Source organism: Dasypus novemcinctus, chromosome 2 (genome assembly GCF_030445035.2).
Source record: "Dasypus novemcinctus isolate mDasNov1 chromosome 2, mDasNov1.1.hap2, whole genome shotgun sequence".
Lineage (NCBI taxonomy): Eukaryota > Metazoa > Chordata > Mammalia > Cingulata > Dasypodidae > Dasypus > Dasypus novemcinctus.
Genome location: NC_080674.1, coordinates 143,792,006 through 143,808,498, shown reverse-complemented (window position 1 = coordinate 143,808,498; position 16,493 = coordinate 143,792,006). Strand labels below are relative to the sequence as shown.

Sequence of the window (16,493 nt, the reverse complement as noted above, 5' to 3'; positions counted from 1 at the left end):
ACAAGTCTTTCACTTTGTATCAAAACCTAGAAGTGATTGAGCTTAGTGAGGAAGCAAGCTGAAGGACAAGAGAGGCTGAAAGCTCAGCCTCTTGCGACACAGCCAAGTTGTGAATGCAAAGGAACAGTTCTTGAAGGAAATCAAACATGCTACTCCAGTGAACACAGCATTGATAAGAAAGCAAAATAGCTTATTGCTGATGTGGAGAACATTTTAGCGGTCTCAACAGAGGTCTCAACAGAAGGTTAAACGAGTCACAACATTCCTTTACGCCAAAGCCTAATCCCGGGCAAGGCTCTAACTCTCTTCAATTCTATGCAGATTACAAGAGGTGAGGAAGAAAAAGCTGAAGCTAGCAGAGATTGGTTCATGAGATCTAAGGAAAGAAGCCATCTTCATAGCATAAAAGTGCAAGATGGCAAGAGGAATGTAAGAAGATGGCACAGTAAGGAACTCCAGTACTCAGTTCTTCCACCAAAACAACTATTAAACAGGCATAAAGTGTCTGAAACAACTATTTTGAAACTCTGGAGGCTAGAACACTGTTCAGCATTCAGGGAAGAGGAAGAGGCTGATAAATTATGATAAAGAACAGTGAACTTATAAACTAGTCTCTACAGAGTGGCTAGTGGTGCTCTTCCTCCACTCGTTTATCAGGACACCTTGGAGTCCAGCCCCCAGCTACTTTGCTGGTGTCAGAAAGAGACATGAAAATCCTCCTCTCCAAGAACAGGGGTGGGCACAGCTGATGACTGATCGTATCTTTAGATTAGTAAATTCAGATTGCGGGGGGGCTCTGATCTAAGAGCACTACTGTTTCAACCCATCCCAGACAGGGGTGGCAGAGGATACTTCAAGACACTGCATTTCCTCGGGGTTACAGAAGACAGCTGAAGGGCTACATTTGCTGGGCAGGTCAGGAAAGCTCAGCTTAATGGAGGTGTCGGAGAAGCTCTTGGCACCCATTCCAATGCCCTTCCCCAGGGCATTTTGGAACCAGTCTACACCCCTTTCATGGGTCCCTGGCCCTACTTTAGCTGGGAAAGACTGACTTGAGAAAGTCCTCTCTGGTATGCTCTCCTCCCAGAATTTGCTCTCCAGGTGAAAGTAAATGAGACAATGAAAGGAATATAAAAAACTATAGAGGCTGACAATCTGGGACAAAGCCCTGCCAGAATCAAACACTTGGGAGAGTCTGCCTCCTGGGAAACAGAGGGGATAAAGAAACTTCTGCAAGCAGGGAAACTATAAAACAGCTGACAAGCAAAAGCCTAGGAAAAAACAGAGGCCCAGAAAGACAGGGTAAACCCTACACACTGTACCTGCCTTGGGTAGACCTACACGCTGAAGCTCAAGAATATCTGTCATATCAACAGCTGTTACAAAATCAAGAAACAGAAATCTCAGAGAATAAATCCCAGAGTTAACATTTTAAGATATTAAAATGTACAATGTGCAACAAAAGAGTAGAAGACAAACAAAAAGAAACAGGAAATGATGACTCATCCAAAGGAAAAGGATAAAAACTGGATCTCTGTTTGCAAATAAAAAGGAGGACCCCCTACCTCACACTATACAAAATCATCTCAAAATGTATCAAAGACCTGAATATAACTATCAAACTCCTAGAAGAAAACAAAGGGAAGCATCATCAGGACCTTATGTTAGGCAATGGTTCCTTAAAACTTTACACCTAAAGCAAAGTAATGAGAAGACGTAAGATCAATGGGACCTCACTAAAATTTAAAAATTAAAAACTTTTGTTCCTCAGAGGACTTTATCATGGAAGTAATGGGAAAAAATACTTGAAAAGCACATATCCAATAAAGGTTTAATATCCAGAATATAAAAAGAAATCCTTCAACTGTTTTAACAACAAAAAGAAAACAGCCCAATTAAATAATGGGTAAAAGATACGAACAGACATTTCTCCAAAGAGGATATACAAATGGCCAGAAGGCACATGAAAAGATGTTCAACATCATTAGCCATCAAGGAAGGAGAAATCAAAACCACAAAAAGATACCATTTCACACCAATTAGAATGGCAGCAGGACATGACCAAGGAAGAGAGGGTTGAGAAAACATACTAGTAATCCAACTATTAGAGGGACACAGACTAGGGTAATGGTGGTAGGAGCAATAGAAAAGGAATGAGGGACATTACAAATAATGTAATAAGGTAGGAAGGTGATGATGGAGAGTTCTAAGGAAGCAATTTGTTGCTTATCCAACAGATGTGACATTAAAGCTCAAGAGAGAAGGAATAAATGTTTAGATTTGTAAGATATAAGTGAGAGTTGAATTTGGGAGGATACCTGATTTATTAAAAATTTACTGACTGCCTACAACTTGCCAGGAATGTCCCTTGCTAGAAACTCACACTTAAAAGGAACTATCTGTAAGCTTAAAGATCTTAAATAATGAAAAGAAGAGAAGGTACTATGAAGAGCTTCATATGCTGTTTAGCACATTACTTAGTTTTACCCTAGATTTGCTTCCACCTGACAGCTAACAGAGCTAGGGTATTAAAGAAGAATATTTTAAAAAGTACAGCGTTTGCTTAAAAAAAAAAAAAAAAGTACAGCGAGCACAGAGGGACAGTAATTGAATAGACAGGAATGTATGTTACCTTTTACATCAGAACTTGGATTGACTAAAAACAACTGTGAATCACTATCTGCTATTATCTTCATCTTTTATACTTTACTTCTGACTTGATAATACCCTTTCATTGATATATTTTGCCATTTCTTAGAGAAATGACCTCAGAGCTATAAAGAAAAGAAAAATCAGGATAAAGAAAATCAGGGTAGTAGTAAGATATATAAATCCCTTTGTTAGGTTCTCTGAAATTCTTCTGAAAAACTACAACTATAGATTGAAGAGTAACAGAACAGTAACTGAGAAATCCAAAGAAATGCAATGGTACCTCAACCAAAAATGAAAACTTCAAAACTAAGAGGTAAAAAACATTATAAAAGAACCTATGGGCGGCGGACTTGGCCCAGTGGTTAGGGCGTCCGTCTACCACATGGGAGGTTCACGGTTCAAACCCCGGGCCTCCTTGACCCGTGTGGAGCTGGCCCATGCGCAGTGCTGATGCGTGCAAGGAGTGCCCTGCCGCGTAGGGGAGCCCCAGGTGCAAGGGGTGCGCCCAGTAAGGAGAGCTGCCCAGTGCAAAAAAAGTGCAGCCTACCCAGGAATGGCGCCGCACACACGGAGAGCTGACACAACAAGATGACGCAACAAAAAGAAACACAGATTCCCGTGCTGCTGACAACAGAAGCGAACAAAGAAGACACAGCAAAAAGACACAGAGAACAAACAACTGGGGTGGGGGGGGAGGGGAGAGAAATAAATAAATAAATCTTTAAAAAAATAAAAAGAACCTATGACAGTAAAAAATGCACACACATGCACATACACACACACACATATCTCACTTCTATTTCAGCCCAAGCATCACTTCTTCAGGGAAATTCCCCTATTATATACTCTTACTGCACCACATACCTCTACTTTGAGGCACTTACGATACCTATATATTTTTACATTTATCTGTCCAATCTGCCCCACAAGAATGTAAATTCCACGAGATGAGCCATACTTGTTTTTACTCTCACTGTAAGCTTAGTAATCAACTGTAAGCTTAGTGAAACATATGTTCCTTCAAAAATATTCATGTCTACAATAATTATTACTGGTATTCTAATAGTGGTTTTCTATTTCCCTTACTCTTTCTACATTTATTAATTGGAATTCTTATATAAGGAACAGCTAGCTGTCCCTTCTCCTGAATTCATTTCTTTTTTAAATTAACTTTATTTTGTACATTTAATAATTGAAAATATAAACAATTAAAAACAAAAAACAATTGAATAAAAACATATTTCTCAAGTTAAGTGTACCAGATACATACACAATTTTTTAAAATTATACATTATGTTACACAATATATTTGGTTCATAGTACCACAATCATACAGTATTTGTCCTTTTGTGCCTGACTTGCTTCGCTCAACAAATGTCCTCCAGGTTCACCCACGTTGTCGTATGCTTTACAACTTCATTTCTTCTTACAGCTGCATAATATTACATCATGTGGCAATTCATTTCTTTATTCATTATTATTTCTATCTGTAAAGACTCATGAATATTTACTTAATTCTCTGACTTGTAAGAGAATATACATAATTTTGTAATATTATTTTCTTGCTCAAATTGTACCAGTTTTGGTCAGAGGGAGCTCCTTTAAGTTGGCTTTTTTTTTTTTTTTTCAGGTACCAGGGGCTGGGGAATGAACCAGAATCTCATATGTAGAAACTGGCACTCAACTACTGAGCCACATTGGCTTCCCTGAGTTGGCTTTTTTGGTTTGTTTCGTTTATTGTTTGTTTTTTCAGGAGGCATTGGGAACCAAACCTGGGACCTCCCATGTAGGAGGCAGGGACTCAGCTGCTTGAGGCAAATCTGCTCCCTAAGTTGACTTTCAATTTCCTTTATATCACCATCAGAGGTATAAGGAGTATGGAGTTTTTTGTTTTGGAGTAATGAATATGTTCTAAAATTATCTGATTGTGGTGAAGAATGTACAGCTCTGATTATACTGAGAGCCACTGACTGTACACTTTGGATGAATGGTACAGTATATGAATATACCTCAATGAACTGCTTTTAAAAAAAAAAGGTCATTCGTGTTTCAAAAGAACTCCTTCCATTATATTTGGAGCTATATAAATTTGGAGTCTAGAACTAGTTTAAGAAAAATCAATCAGAAAGTAGGGGCAAATACTTCATAACTATAGTACTCGAAGTTAACTCAATAGAAAAACAGAAACATTATCATACAATATACATACTTCTTAAAGTTCATGTAGTACATGAACTGAAATACCTGTTATAAATAGCTATGGATCACTAAACATGTATTGAGTACCTACTAGACATTGTGTACATGCAAGAATTAATCACGGCTATGCTGCCAAGCTACGCAAACTGCTAACTGCATAAGGGTAGTTTGGCTTAAAGAGTAAGTGAGGGTACCTTTCTCTAAATCTCATACAAAGGTACTATAAGGTGAGCAGTGGCCCTGGAGATAACAAAAATGCAAGATACAGACTCTCCCTTCACAGAGTAATCTAGCACGGCAGACACCAAAAGAGACCATTACACACTATATGGTAAGTAAGATGAGATAAGCACAAGGCATTCAGAGAACACAAGAGGGAAAAAGGAAGGGCACCTAACCCAGCAAGTAATCCATCCAGGTAGCATTATTCACAGTAAGTCCTCTTACGACAAATGAGACACAGCTCCCCAAAACAATAGAATAAAACTCTGAAAATGTTATTTCTGTTCCCAATAAATATTGGTAAGAATTCTTCAAAAGCATTTTCCATAGTAATGTCTTTTGCATTTCAGAGATTATTCAAATGCCATTTTGTGCCTGGACCACTTTCCTTAAGTCTCAATCTCTAATTTCCAGCTCTTTCATCAATCAAGTCTTAGCTTTAGCTAATATCTGAGACCTTTCTGATCATACCATCAAGGTATATAAAGAAGATTTTCCCTAATTCTCTAATCCAATCCTATGTTTATTTCCTTCAAGATATTAACCAATTTATAATTGTGATGGTTTGAAGCTGTATGGACCCCAGAAAAGCATGTTCTTAAAGTTAACCCATTCTTAGGATGGAGGAATAGAGTATAGATTACAGTGGACTTACTGATACTCTATTCATGAACTATTGTGATTAGCAATCAAAGAAAATGTGGCATTGGTGTGGAGAACGTAGCCATGGTGGCTGCTGGGGGTAGGGAGTGGGAGGAAGAAATATGATGTGCGGGCGTTTTCGGGACTTGGAGCTGTCCTGGGTGGTGCTCCAGGGACAGTTACCAGACACTGTATGGCCCACTGGGTGGACTGTGGGAGAGTGTGGGCTATGATGTGGACCATTGACCATAAGGTGCAGGGGTGCTCAGAGATGTATTCACCAAACGCAACCAACGTCTCATAATGACTGGGGAGGTTGTTGTTATGGGGGGAAGAGTGAGGTGAGGGGAGTGGGTGGTATATGGGGACCTCATCTTTCTTGACTGTAACGTTAAAGAATAAACACACAAAAAAACATAAAAAACATAAAAAAATTAAAAAAAAAAAAAAGTTAACCCATTCCTGTGGGTGTGGACCCATTGTAAGTAGGATCTTTTGGCAAGTAGGATCTTAACTTAAGATGTGACCACTTCATTAAGCGTGGATTTTAATCCTCTTCCTGGAGTTCCTTTATAAACAGAAGACTAAAAATCCACAGACACAGAAAAAGGAAAAAAAAAAGCCTCAGAGACAGGTGAGGTTCCAGGGGATATAATCAGCGGGGCACAGAGGCAAGGAAACCCCCACTCACCCAAGAAGGTAGGCCCACGGAGCAGCTCAAAGCTGAAGAAAGGAGGCCCAGAGAAGAGGGGAGAGATAAGCAGACCAGCATTATGTCCTGCCATGTGCCTGACTGCCCACAGGTAAACTCCAAGAGAAAGCATCTTTAGATGACCCTGCCATGTGCCTGATTGCCCACAGTTGCGACTTGGAAAGACCGCATCCCTTGATGATGACTTGATTTTGAGTTAGACACTTTTCACAGTCTCTGAACTGTAAGCTTTTAACCTAATAAATTCCCATTATAAAAGTCAACACATCTCTGGTATTGTATTGGCAGCCTTTAGAAATTAAAACAGTAATTATCTGTTTCTTCACTTTTTTTTGTCTGTCTCCCACACTAGAATGTAATCTTTAAGGAAATAATACCGAGCACATTGAGAGAAGTTGTTATTCTTTCAAGTTATTTATTCATTCAAAAGAACATTAAAAAAAAAAAAGAAAGAATATTTACAGAGGTAGTGTTCTAGGAACTGAGAATAATAGAAGTGAATAAAGGAGACCAAAAAATAAAGGAGAATGTACCTCATGCTACATTCCAGTGGAGACAGATAAAATATAACACCTAACTGATGTAACACAGTTAAGTTAGGTGAAAATTACTATAGGGAAAAATTAAGCAAGGGAAGGCATACAGTCAGGGCTAGAGTGGGAGGGTGGAAGTGCAATTTTAAATATGGTGTTTGGACTGGGCTGCATGAAAAGGTGCCGACTGAGCCAAGATTTTAAGGAACTAAGACAGTGAACTCTGCAGTCCTTGGGAGGATACCCATTATAGACAAAGGCAACAGGCAATGCAACAGGCAGGAGCATAGTGAAAGCATGTCTGGCACATTCAAGGAACTACCAAGAGACTAGTATAGCCTGAGAATAAAGTGAACAAGAGGGAAAAGACAAGGAAACAGAGTCAAAGAGGTAAGAGAACCAACTGGATATAAGGACTTTTGCTTTTGTTATTAGTAAAATGGAAACCCATTAAGAGTTTTGACATGACATTTTCTGACACAATTTCCCTGGCTGGTATGCTGAGAATTGAGGGGGAGGGAAGCAGCAGTAGCAAGGATAAAAGACAGAACCCAGTTCAGAGTTGCAGTAATCCAGATAAGAAATGATGATGGCTTAGACCAAGGTAATAGCAGTGGGATAGCAAGAAGTGGACAAATCTAGATATAATAGGTTTCCTGATGGAAGAGATAAGGGGTGTGGGAAAAAACAAAGAAGTCAGTGACTCCAAGGTGTCAGCCTGGGCAACTGGAAGAAGAAAATTGATTTGGGGAAGGCTGACATGAAAGCTAAAGGAAGACTGGAAGTTACATTCTGCATGGTAAATATACAAATAAAATATTGCTAAGCTTCACCAGACTTCCATTTCAAGTGAAGTCATATTAACATCAGTTATCCAAAAGTACAGTTACCCAAAGCTACTAAAAGTACAACCTCCTGACCAACTCACATAAACATACACACAAAGCACCCTTCCTCCCCAAACAGAGGCATATAAACAGAAAGACACACACACAGCTCCCGGCAGACAAAGGGCCTCCCAAGTATGCCTGAGAGTATTCAAATGGATTTCACCAAATGGGTTCCCAAGCTACAGGCACCACTAGATATCAGTTCATTCCTCCTCTTCCACCTCCACTTCCCTCTCTTGAAAGAATCAGCCTCCAGATAATCTCAAACCAGCCAATCCTTTAGGTGCAGAGCAGGGCTGGGTTCAGTGGCAAAGGCAGGGAATGCCCTCTCCTCAACTCTGTGAAACACTCTTGTCACTAGAGTCCTGAAGCAACACTACTCATGCCCAGACTTAGAAAGTAAATGCAGAGAAACAACTGCTTCACTTTCTGCTCCAACATCTAATTACTTCAATCTAAAGCAGGGGTTCTTCGCCTTTTTTGTTCCACCGACCTCTTTGCCAGTCAGGTGAAAACCACGGACCCCTTACTAAGTCCACACTATACTGTGTACTATTTTATAAATATATCACACCCACACCAACATATCCCCACAAGAATAATGTTCTTTTTAATTTTAATTCTAGCTCACGGACCCTTGTTAAGAACCCCTGATCTAAAGTACAAGGCAAGTAAAAACAACCCCCCAAATTTCTCCCAGCTCTGCTAGTTAAAACAAAACAAAATCTCCTGAGTATCTCAACCCATGCAAATAAATGCCCACATGGGTCACAACCCACCATCATCTCGGCCAAACCTGTTCAAAAGAATTACAGGCAAGGTGTTGAAGAAACAAATCCCTCAAAACCTACCCTAAAATTCAGATTCATTAGGTTTGGGAGTAAGACCCTACCTCCCATATTTTTATGTAGCAGATTTGGGAACTAAAACCCTTAGCATCATCGGCAAAGGAAAAAACTCACTTGCCTATCTTTATCCAAGGGTGACTTTCTGGGGGTCGGTGGGATAAAGCTTTAAAATTCCCCTACCCTTGTGGTTCTAGTATCAACAGTAGTTAACAAGTTTCAGCAGAAATAGACTACCCACTACCACTGTGAAAGCAACCCTAGATCCAGGTGTACCATTACTACAAAACATGTAAACCATATTCATGATTGCAGGCAGAGAACAGAGAAAGAAACCAAATACAAGTTTGCCCACAAGCTCTCTTAGATTCAGAAATTCTATTCTTCTGGGAACATCTACAAGGAAGAGGGGATACACACACGGGCATCAAAATTATTTTCCCAGATAAACACTTCAACCACCACTCTTCCAAATTGTGGCTCCTGATTTCCAAAGACATCAAAAGTTCTCAAAATGGATTTCAAACCCTTTCTGTAGCTGAACTCATGATCCCTGATACTTTTGACAGCAAAATCATTTTGCCTATTACCTTTGTGCCCACACAACTCTCTACATTTTCATCTTCCACATCCAGACTTTTGTTTCCTAGATTTTAATCACGCTTTAAACTTCACCTGCTCCTCTAAGTCCTTTAATTATGTAGAGCCTGATCTAGCTATATCACGCACCTCCACAGAACCTACCAGATTCCTTCCCTATTTGCTATCCGATGTGTTTGCACAGGCCTGTGGGCACAGGAATAGATACACAGCTGGTCAATCTTATATTGTTTTCCTTTAAATTATAAAATCGAGTGCAGATACCAAATCATTACTGTATAATGTATCTCTGGAACACAAAGAGCTGATGTGTACACAACATATGTTCCAAGGCTTTATGAAATTGTTCTCCAACTACTTCATACGCACCCCAAAGTTCAAGTCCCCTACTGGTAAAAAAATGGAGCAAATATGTCTCTGTATACCTTTTCAGCTCTGGTCATCATCATTTAATTTACAGTTTCAACTTCAAAGAGTGGAAATGACCAGTGAGTTAAATAAACACTCATTAAATGAGCACAAAGATGTGAATACGGGGAAGAAAACAAAAGACTGGTTTTGGAATATTTGTGCCATCTCCCCTCTTCCTGGGAACATACAAATGAAAATAACTAGATCTCAAGTTATATAACCTACCAAATAGGATGCTAGACAAACCCTAACACATCATGAAAACAAAATTCAACAACATAAAACTCGCAGGAAGTGGATTTGGCTAAACGGATAGAGCATCCGCCTACCACATGGGAGATCCAGGGTTCATACTCAGGGCCTCCTGACCCATGTGATAAGCTGACCCATGTGCAGTGCTGATGTGCACAAGGAGTGCCGTGCCACGTAGGGGTGTCCCCCACGTAGGGGTGTCCCCCACGTAGGGGAGCCCCATGCTAGGAGTGCACCCCGTAAGTAGAGCCACCCAGCACGAAAAAAGTGCAGCCTGCCCAGAAGTGGCACCACACACACAGAGAGCTGATGCAGCAAAATTCCCAGTACCGTTGACAAGAATATAAGCAGACACAGAAGAACACACAGTGAATGGACACAGAGAGCAGACAACTGGGGGGGAGGGGAGGTGGAAGGTGGGAAATGGAGAGAAATAAATAAAAAATAAATCTTTAAAACAACAACAACAACAAAAAAAAAAACTTGCCCTGAAAGCACCAGCCATATTCTGAGATCACAGCTAAATTTGAAGTGTAAGCCACCTCCCAGGCCTCCAGCTGCTATGCTCAAAAAAAGATGGGAAGGGATGCTAGTTTTTTATATTATTTTTAGTAATAACGAAACAACATATATATAAATCAAAAGGAAAAATCCAGTTAAAATCTCACCACAATCTATCAAACCCTTTTCAAATTTCCAAAGAATACCAGTTTGTAAATTATATACACATTACAAGGAAAGACTGGTGTCAAAAGGAATCACTAAACCTGTTCACAAAATGCATTTTAACAACTAGCTTCCAAAAATGAATTTCCATAATATTGCTTACACATGTCTAATAAAGGACTCATTCTTCCAAAATATTATCTCAACCAAGGTTAGGATTCAGTAAAGGCAGGAAGAAAAATCACTGAAATCACCTCTCTCCTAGAATGGGGTCAAAAACCTCCCCACCTAGCTACCCAAGGCAAAAAATATCAAAACAAAATAAAGAGCCCAGAACTGGCTGATTGTTTATGAAAAATCTAAGTCAGTAATTATCCTATCTTTTCAAAGTTGTGGAAGATTAAGTTGTTAGAAAAAGAAGGTGACCTATAAGACTGAGAAATTAGCAGGACCTAACAACAATATTTAGTTTTCAATAATGCTTTCAACAGATACAACCCCCAGATATCGGTTCCTTCGAGGGCTAAAGAGACCCATGGGAGTTATGGTCATGGCCGATGGGGTTAACTACCAGGTCAGATGGCCCCTCTTTGGAACTGGTGTTTATGTGTGACGAATCTGGACTCAGATGGGATCTCTCTTCATAAGACTTTCATGCTAATGTGCTGGAGGTACAGTTAGTGTCGGGGTTTAAGATATATTTAGGGGATTTGAATCTCTGGACTGACAATGTGATAGCCAGGTCCTGAGTCTCAACAGACTCCAGCACCTACAATCTGACTTATTGGGCTCACCACACTCAGCTAAGATGGAGTTGAAGAAGGACAACCACCACACCATGGAGCCTAGAGTGATTACAACTGAAAGTGGGAGGATTGCATCCAGCATCCAGGTGGAATCTGAGCCTCCTCTTGACATAGAGGTGCAATGGACACAACCAATCCAATGTCCACATAGAAAAGGTGGCATTGGATTGAGAAAAGTGGACATGATGGCTGATGGGTATGGGGAAAGGCAGGAAGAGATGAGAGGTGGAGGCGTTTTGGGACATGGAGCTGCCCTGGATGGTGCTTCAGGGGCAATCACCGGACATTGTAAATCCTCACAGGGCCCACTGGATGGAATGGGGGAGAGTGTGGGCCATGGTGTGAGCCGTTGACCATGGGGTGCGGGGGTGCCCAGAGATGTACTTGCCAAATGCAATGGCTGTGTCATGATGATGGGAGGGAGTGTTGCTGGGGGGGAGAGAGGTGGGGTGGGGGTGGTAGGGTTCAATGGGACCTCATATATATATATTTTTAATGTAATATTATTACAAAGTCAATAAAATAAAAAAATAAAATAAAATAAAAAATAATGCTTTCAAAAGAGTTTTGTATCTTGATCTTCCAATTTAATAAGCACACCACCTCTCAGATTGAGAGTTCTAGTTAGAGATAAAGCAGTAGCAGTGAACTGGATAATCCAAAACTGAAAATTCCAATTATTATTATTCTATTAATTTTGTAAGTAGGAAAACAAGTATAATATTTGGCCCGGGTGGGGGGGGCCATTCATCATTATCTTTGGTGGAGATGTGCCCTATCACTATGGATCTGAGCTTTCTTGGATCCTACCCTCCCAGATACTATTTTCTCTAGGATATCCAGAGTGGTAGAGATCAGAATCATTCCTCAGGCTCCTACTGTCCCTTATAAAAGGAAATCTCCAAAGTCTTTGACTTTATGAGTAGACTGGCAAACCCGTAAGATATAACATGCTTGTAACATTTGAAGAAATAAGCCATTTTGCCTTCTTCTTTGTGCCTAGTATGAAGCACAAAAAGAGAAGCAAAGTACAAAGACCAAAAGAAATAAAGAGAAGAGGGAAAACTGATAAACCAGGAGAAAAAAGTTAGTTATATCCTAAAACGTACTCAAGTCAGCTCTGAAATTTACCCAAATGTGTGGCTCATTGCCTAAACCAACATATACATCTGGTAATAATAAATACCAATAAGTCATAAACAAAAAGGGCTTTCTTAATTCAAAGACTCTACAAACTACTAGTAACCTTAAAATTTACATAAAACAATAAAAATGCATGAAATAGGTCTTAAAACAGTATTTCAATTTAAATTACTAAGAAACGAAAACTGGTATTTTACTGCTTATGTTCAAAACACTAGGAAGCCAGATCTTTGATCTGACCAAGTTACAAATCTGTTTTCCGTAGAGAAAGAAAACATATTGCCTCTGTTTCAACGCAAAGGACAAAAAAGATCACCACTGCAAATCATGATATTTGGGTTCATGATGAAAACAGGAAACAGACAGGCTGCCCTGGTATAATTATGGTTGTGGTCTAATGTGCCTTCAGGTTCAGCCAAGAATTAAAACCCAGTGAAGAAGGTAAGCAAAACTTACTTACTTCTACACCTTGCTTTAGAATGCAACTTTTAATAATACTCCCAGCAACCTGTTACATAACCAACAGTAAACAACAATCTGATTCAAACCTCATTAGTAACAACATTCTGCCACTGACTAGCATTGAAATTAATAGCTGATTTTGCCAGAGGGGGAAGAAATGTAATCAATCCACCCATTACTATGGCACCTAACACTGTGAACCAGACAAGCTGATAATGCCACCAGATCTACACAGAACCTACAAAAATATCTTTTCCTAGTTTGCTGCTCTCTTCCTTCTTTTTATTATCATACAGATGCATTTAAAACCTAAAAGTCAGTTGAGAAAATTCACCTAACTTTTACTACCTAATTCAGCTATGATCTGAAAGGAATAGGGCATAAAATGATGATGCAGAGATATTTGTAACAAAGATACAAGGACAAAGCTTATGCAATAAGAACAGATGGACAAAAAGAAAAGGCACACTGAGGGAATAGCAACATAGAAAGGGATGGAAAGGAGGATGCTTCTGAAAAAGATCATGCAAGTCATCATAAAAATTTCTAAAATTCTAAATATATGTACAACCTTTATGAAGGTTAAATTTTTGTTAAATGGGCTTCTCTGAGTTGTTTTGTACTTCATGATCTCAGGGTTCACATTAGAGGGAAAAAAATAAGAGTACGGGATACAGGTATAGCTCAAGTGGTTGAGCGCCTGCTTCCCATGTACAAGGTCCTGGGTTCAACCCCTGGAACCTTCTGGAAAGAAAAAATAAATAAAAGAAAGAATATAAAATAATTTGTTAGAGGCCTTCAAAGAACTACTTACCGAATTCGGAACACACTCATGGTATTCAGATCAATAAATGTGAAACTGTCACATTGAGTCTAGGTATTATTTTCACCACAACAGATACTGCCACAATGGCATCTAGCATAAATTTAAAACTATTTGCAGTGTTATTAAATCTATTTAGAATAAGCTGTTCAACCTTTCAGCTTTCAAATTAAAATTAAAAATTAATTCACTCTTGGCAATTCAAGTACTCTAGTTATAAAAGAAGAAAAAAGAAAGAAGGAAAGAAAAGAAAAAATGGCAACAAAACTATTTTCCGCTCAACTTACTGAGACCAAGATAGAACCTCAACCTATTAATTCAGTCATTGTTGCTGGACAAGGACACTTTTGGTAGTGCTAGGCGACAGGCATGATATGAAAAACCCAACTAGACTTCAAAACTTTTTCCACGGAAAGATAAGGTAAACAAGATATACTTAGCACCCCACCCCATTTAAACTCAAAAGCAACCAAGAATGCTTGTTGTTTTGTTTTTTCTCTCCTCTCCCTTTCTCTAGACTTTCAGCTGGTCAGGAAACAATGTCTCTACAATCAAGATAGAGATCTGGCCCAGGGTGTTCAGGCATTCCTCACCTCCCGGCTGGCCTACAGCCCCATTCTACTATACCATCAAAACCAGAATTGGAACATTCTGTTAGGAAATGTCCAAATACCTCAACTATACTCATGCCAACTCTTTTTGCAACCAACATTTGTTTTGGTTACTGAGAATGCCCCAATTTAGGACAAGGACCACATGGGAGTTTTCAAAGCTTAGGTTCCCAACTCCCGGAATTAAGAGTGGCTGAAATCGGAAGAGGAGAAAGGTGGGTGGCGAGTGGGGTGGAGAAGTGGAGGGAAACACCAAGATATAAATCTGTGAATTTCAGTACTACTATTGAAGGTCCGGGGCGGGGTCAGAAAATGGTGAAGGAAAAAAAGACACTGCTTTGGCATTCTCTTTGCAGCAAAGGAGAAGTTTACATGAAGTAGAAGAAATCTTTGCTATAATGAAAACGGACACGGCAAGTAGCAGAAACCAGGTCTAACGACCAGCTGAGTGCAGGAGCAGATCACAACTGTCTAGAGTGTAATTCCCACCGATAAGCATTAATCCTTATCTTTGAAATACAAAGCGACGGCGGCAAGGATTCACCGAGCCATTCACGGCGTTGCAGTGCTGCAGAACAAGCCGCTTAGCCGGGCAAGGCAATCATATCAGGGGTATGTATTGAGGGTGGTGTTTAAATGAGGTAGAAGAACAAATCGCTCCTTGGAAAAGAAGCAGAGCCGAGGGATTTCCCCCTGAGGACGTCCCCGAGCGCCTCCCTCCAGCCGGAGTGGTAAGGACTGGCAAGGGGCGAGGGCTAGCCTACGCCCCGCCTCAGGACGCCCCGCCGCAGGCGAGGCCTCCACAGCCTGACGGACCGCGCCATCCCCGCCCGCCGGGACCCCAGCAGGCTGGGACTCGGCCTACCTCCCGCCCCGCAGGCCCAGGGTCGCTTCCGCTCCTCCCGCGGCCAAACGCCCCCGGCCCAGCCGGACTCCGGCAGCTGGAGGCTGAGGGCGAGCCGTGCCCGGCATAGCCTATAGCCCCCGATCCTTCCCGCCCAGAGGCCCCTCAGTCACTCACGGGTCGACTGGGTGCACTCTCCCGATGCCGACGCTGCGCTTCCCCTCAGTACAACTTTATTAGTAGCTCGGCCTCGGGACACGCGCACGGCGCCCGCTTGCCCAGGACCCGGATGAAGGAGGAAAGGAAGGAGGGAGCCTGGGAGAACGCCCGCTGGGATAGACGCATGCGCGCAAAGGATCGAGTGACTGCTGCCGGGAGCTTGGGAAGGTCTCTCTTTTGCAGGCTGAAGGAAGCGTCCGCGCTTGGCTCAGCATGGCACCTTCTGCTTCTATCAGCCGGAGGCTTTTCGCGTCAATGATCGGGCTTTGGAGTGGGAATCGGTTACTTTCCGCCATCACAATAGCCACCAGTAGCCTTCACTAACCAAATCAACTCAAATTAAAATAATTGTCCTTGATATAGACAGTTGGAGATATGATCAGTCGCATATAAAGTGTAAATAAAGGCATCTTCGGATACGACTTTGCTACTTTTATTGATTTGTAACATAAATCTGATTGTAGGGAGTCCTCTCTATGCAAAAGTAGCTTCAAACCACGTTCTTCAACATCACACTACCCCTGCTACTAGATGCGGCCCTAAAACCCCTTCCATGTGAAACTCTTGGAGCCACCACTATACCCACACTCCCACCCACCCCCATCCCCTTGCGGGCCTGCCAGGAATTCCCAGAGTAGGACTGGCATGGCCTAGGCTCAATTCCAGCAGTTCAAGATAAACACCCTCTCCACCTCCTGGAAAATGGGAGCTCTCAGCCCCTGGGAAGGTGGGGCCGTTGAGGTGCAGCAAGGCCTTCCCTTAGCTAATATCCCGGCCACCCTATCTCCTGGGGCAAGAGCAGACTCTTTTCTTAGTAACGGGAAGGTTCTTCTCAGTGCATTTTCTCTCCAAATTGCGAAAATTGTCCTAGGCAAGATCAGCATTTCCCAGAAAATGACAATGGTACCTCCAAAGACATCCAGTTTGGAGAGTACCAGAGGTGAAAAACTTTAAATTTTGT

General features: G+C 41.1%; 1 protein-coding gene across 4 annotated transcripts in view; it reads right to left on the bottom strand.

Annotated features, from left to right (window-relative positions):
• The window catches only part of SMAD5 (SMAD family member 5), a 93,555-nt gene extending 77,891 nt beyond the window's left edge, over positions 1-15,664 (bottom strand). The window contains exon 1 of one of the 4 annotated variants that reach the window (XM_004467396.3): positions 15,491-15,664. The gene's annotated coding sequence lies outside the window, so the exon portion shown is untranslated. Of the gene's footprint in view, positions 1-15,334 lie in introns of all 4 variants that reach the window. The other 3 variants (XM_058279107.1, XM_058279104.1, XM_058279101.2) reach the window with 3 other exon arrangements.
• Between the last annotated feature and the right edge of the window lie 829 nt (positions 15,665-16,493).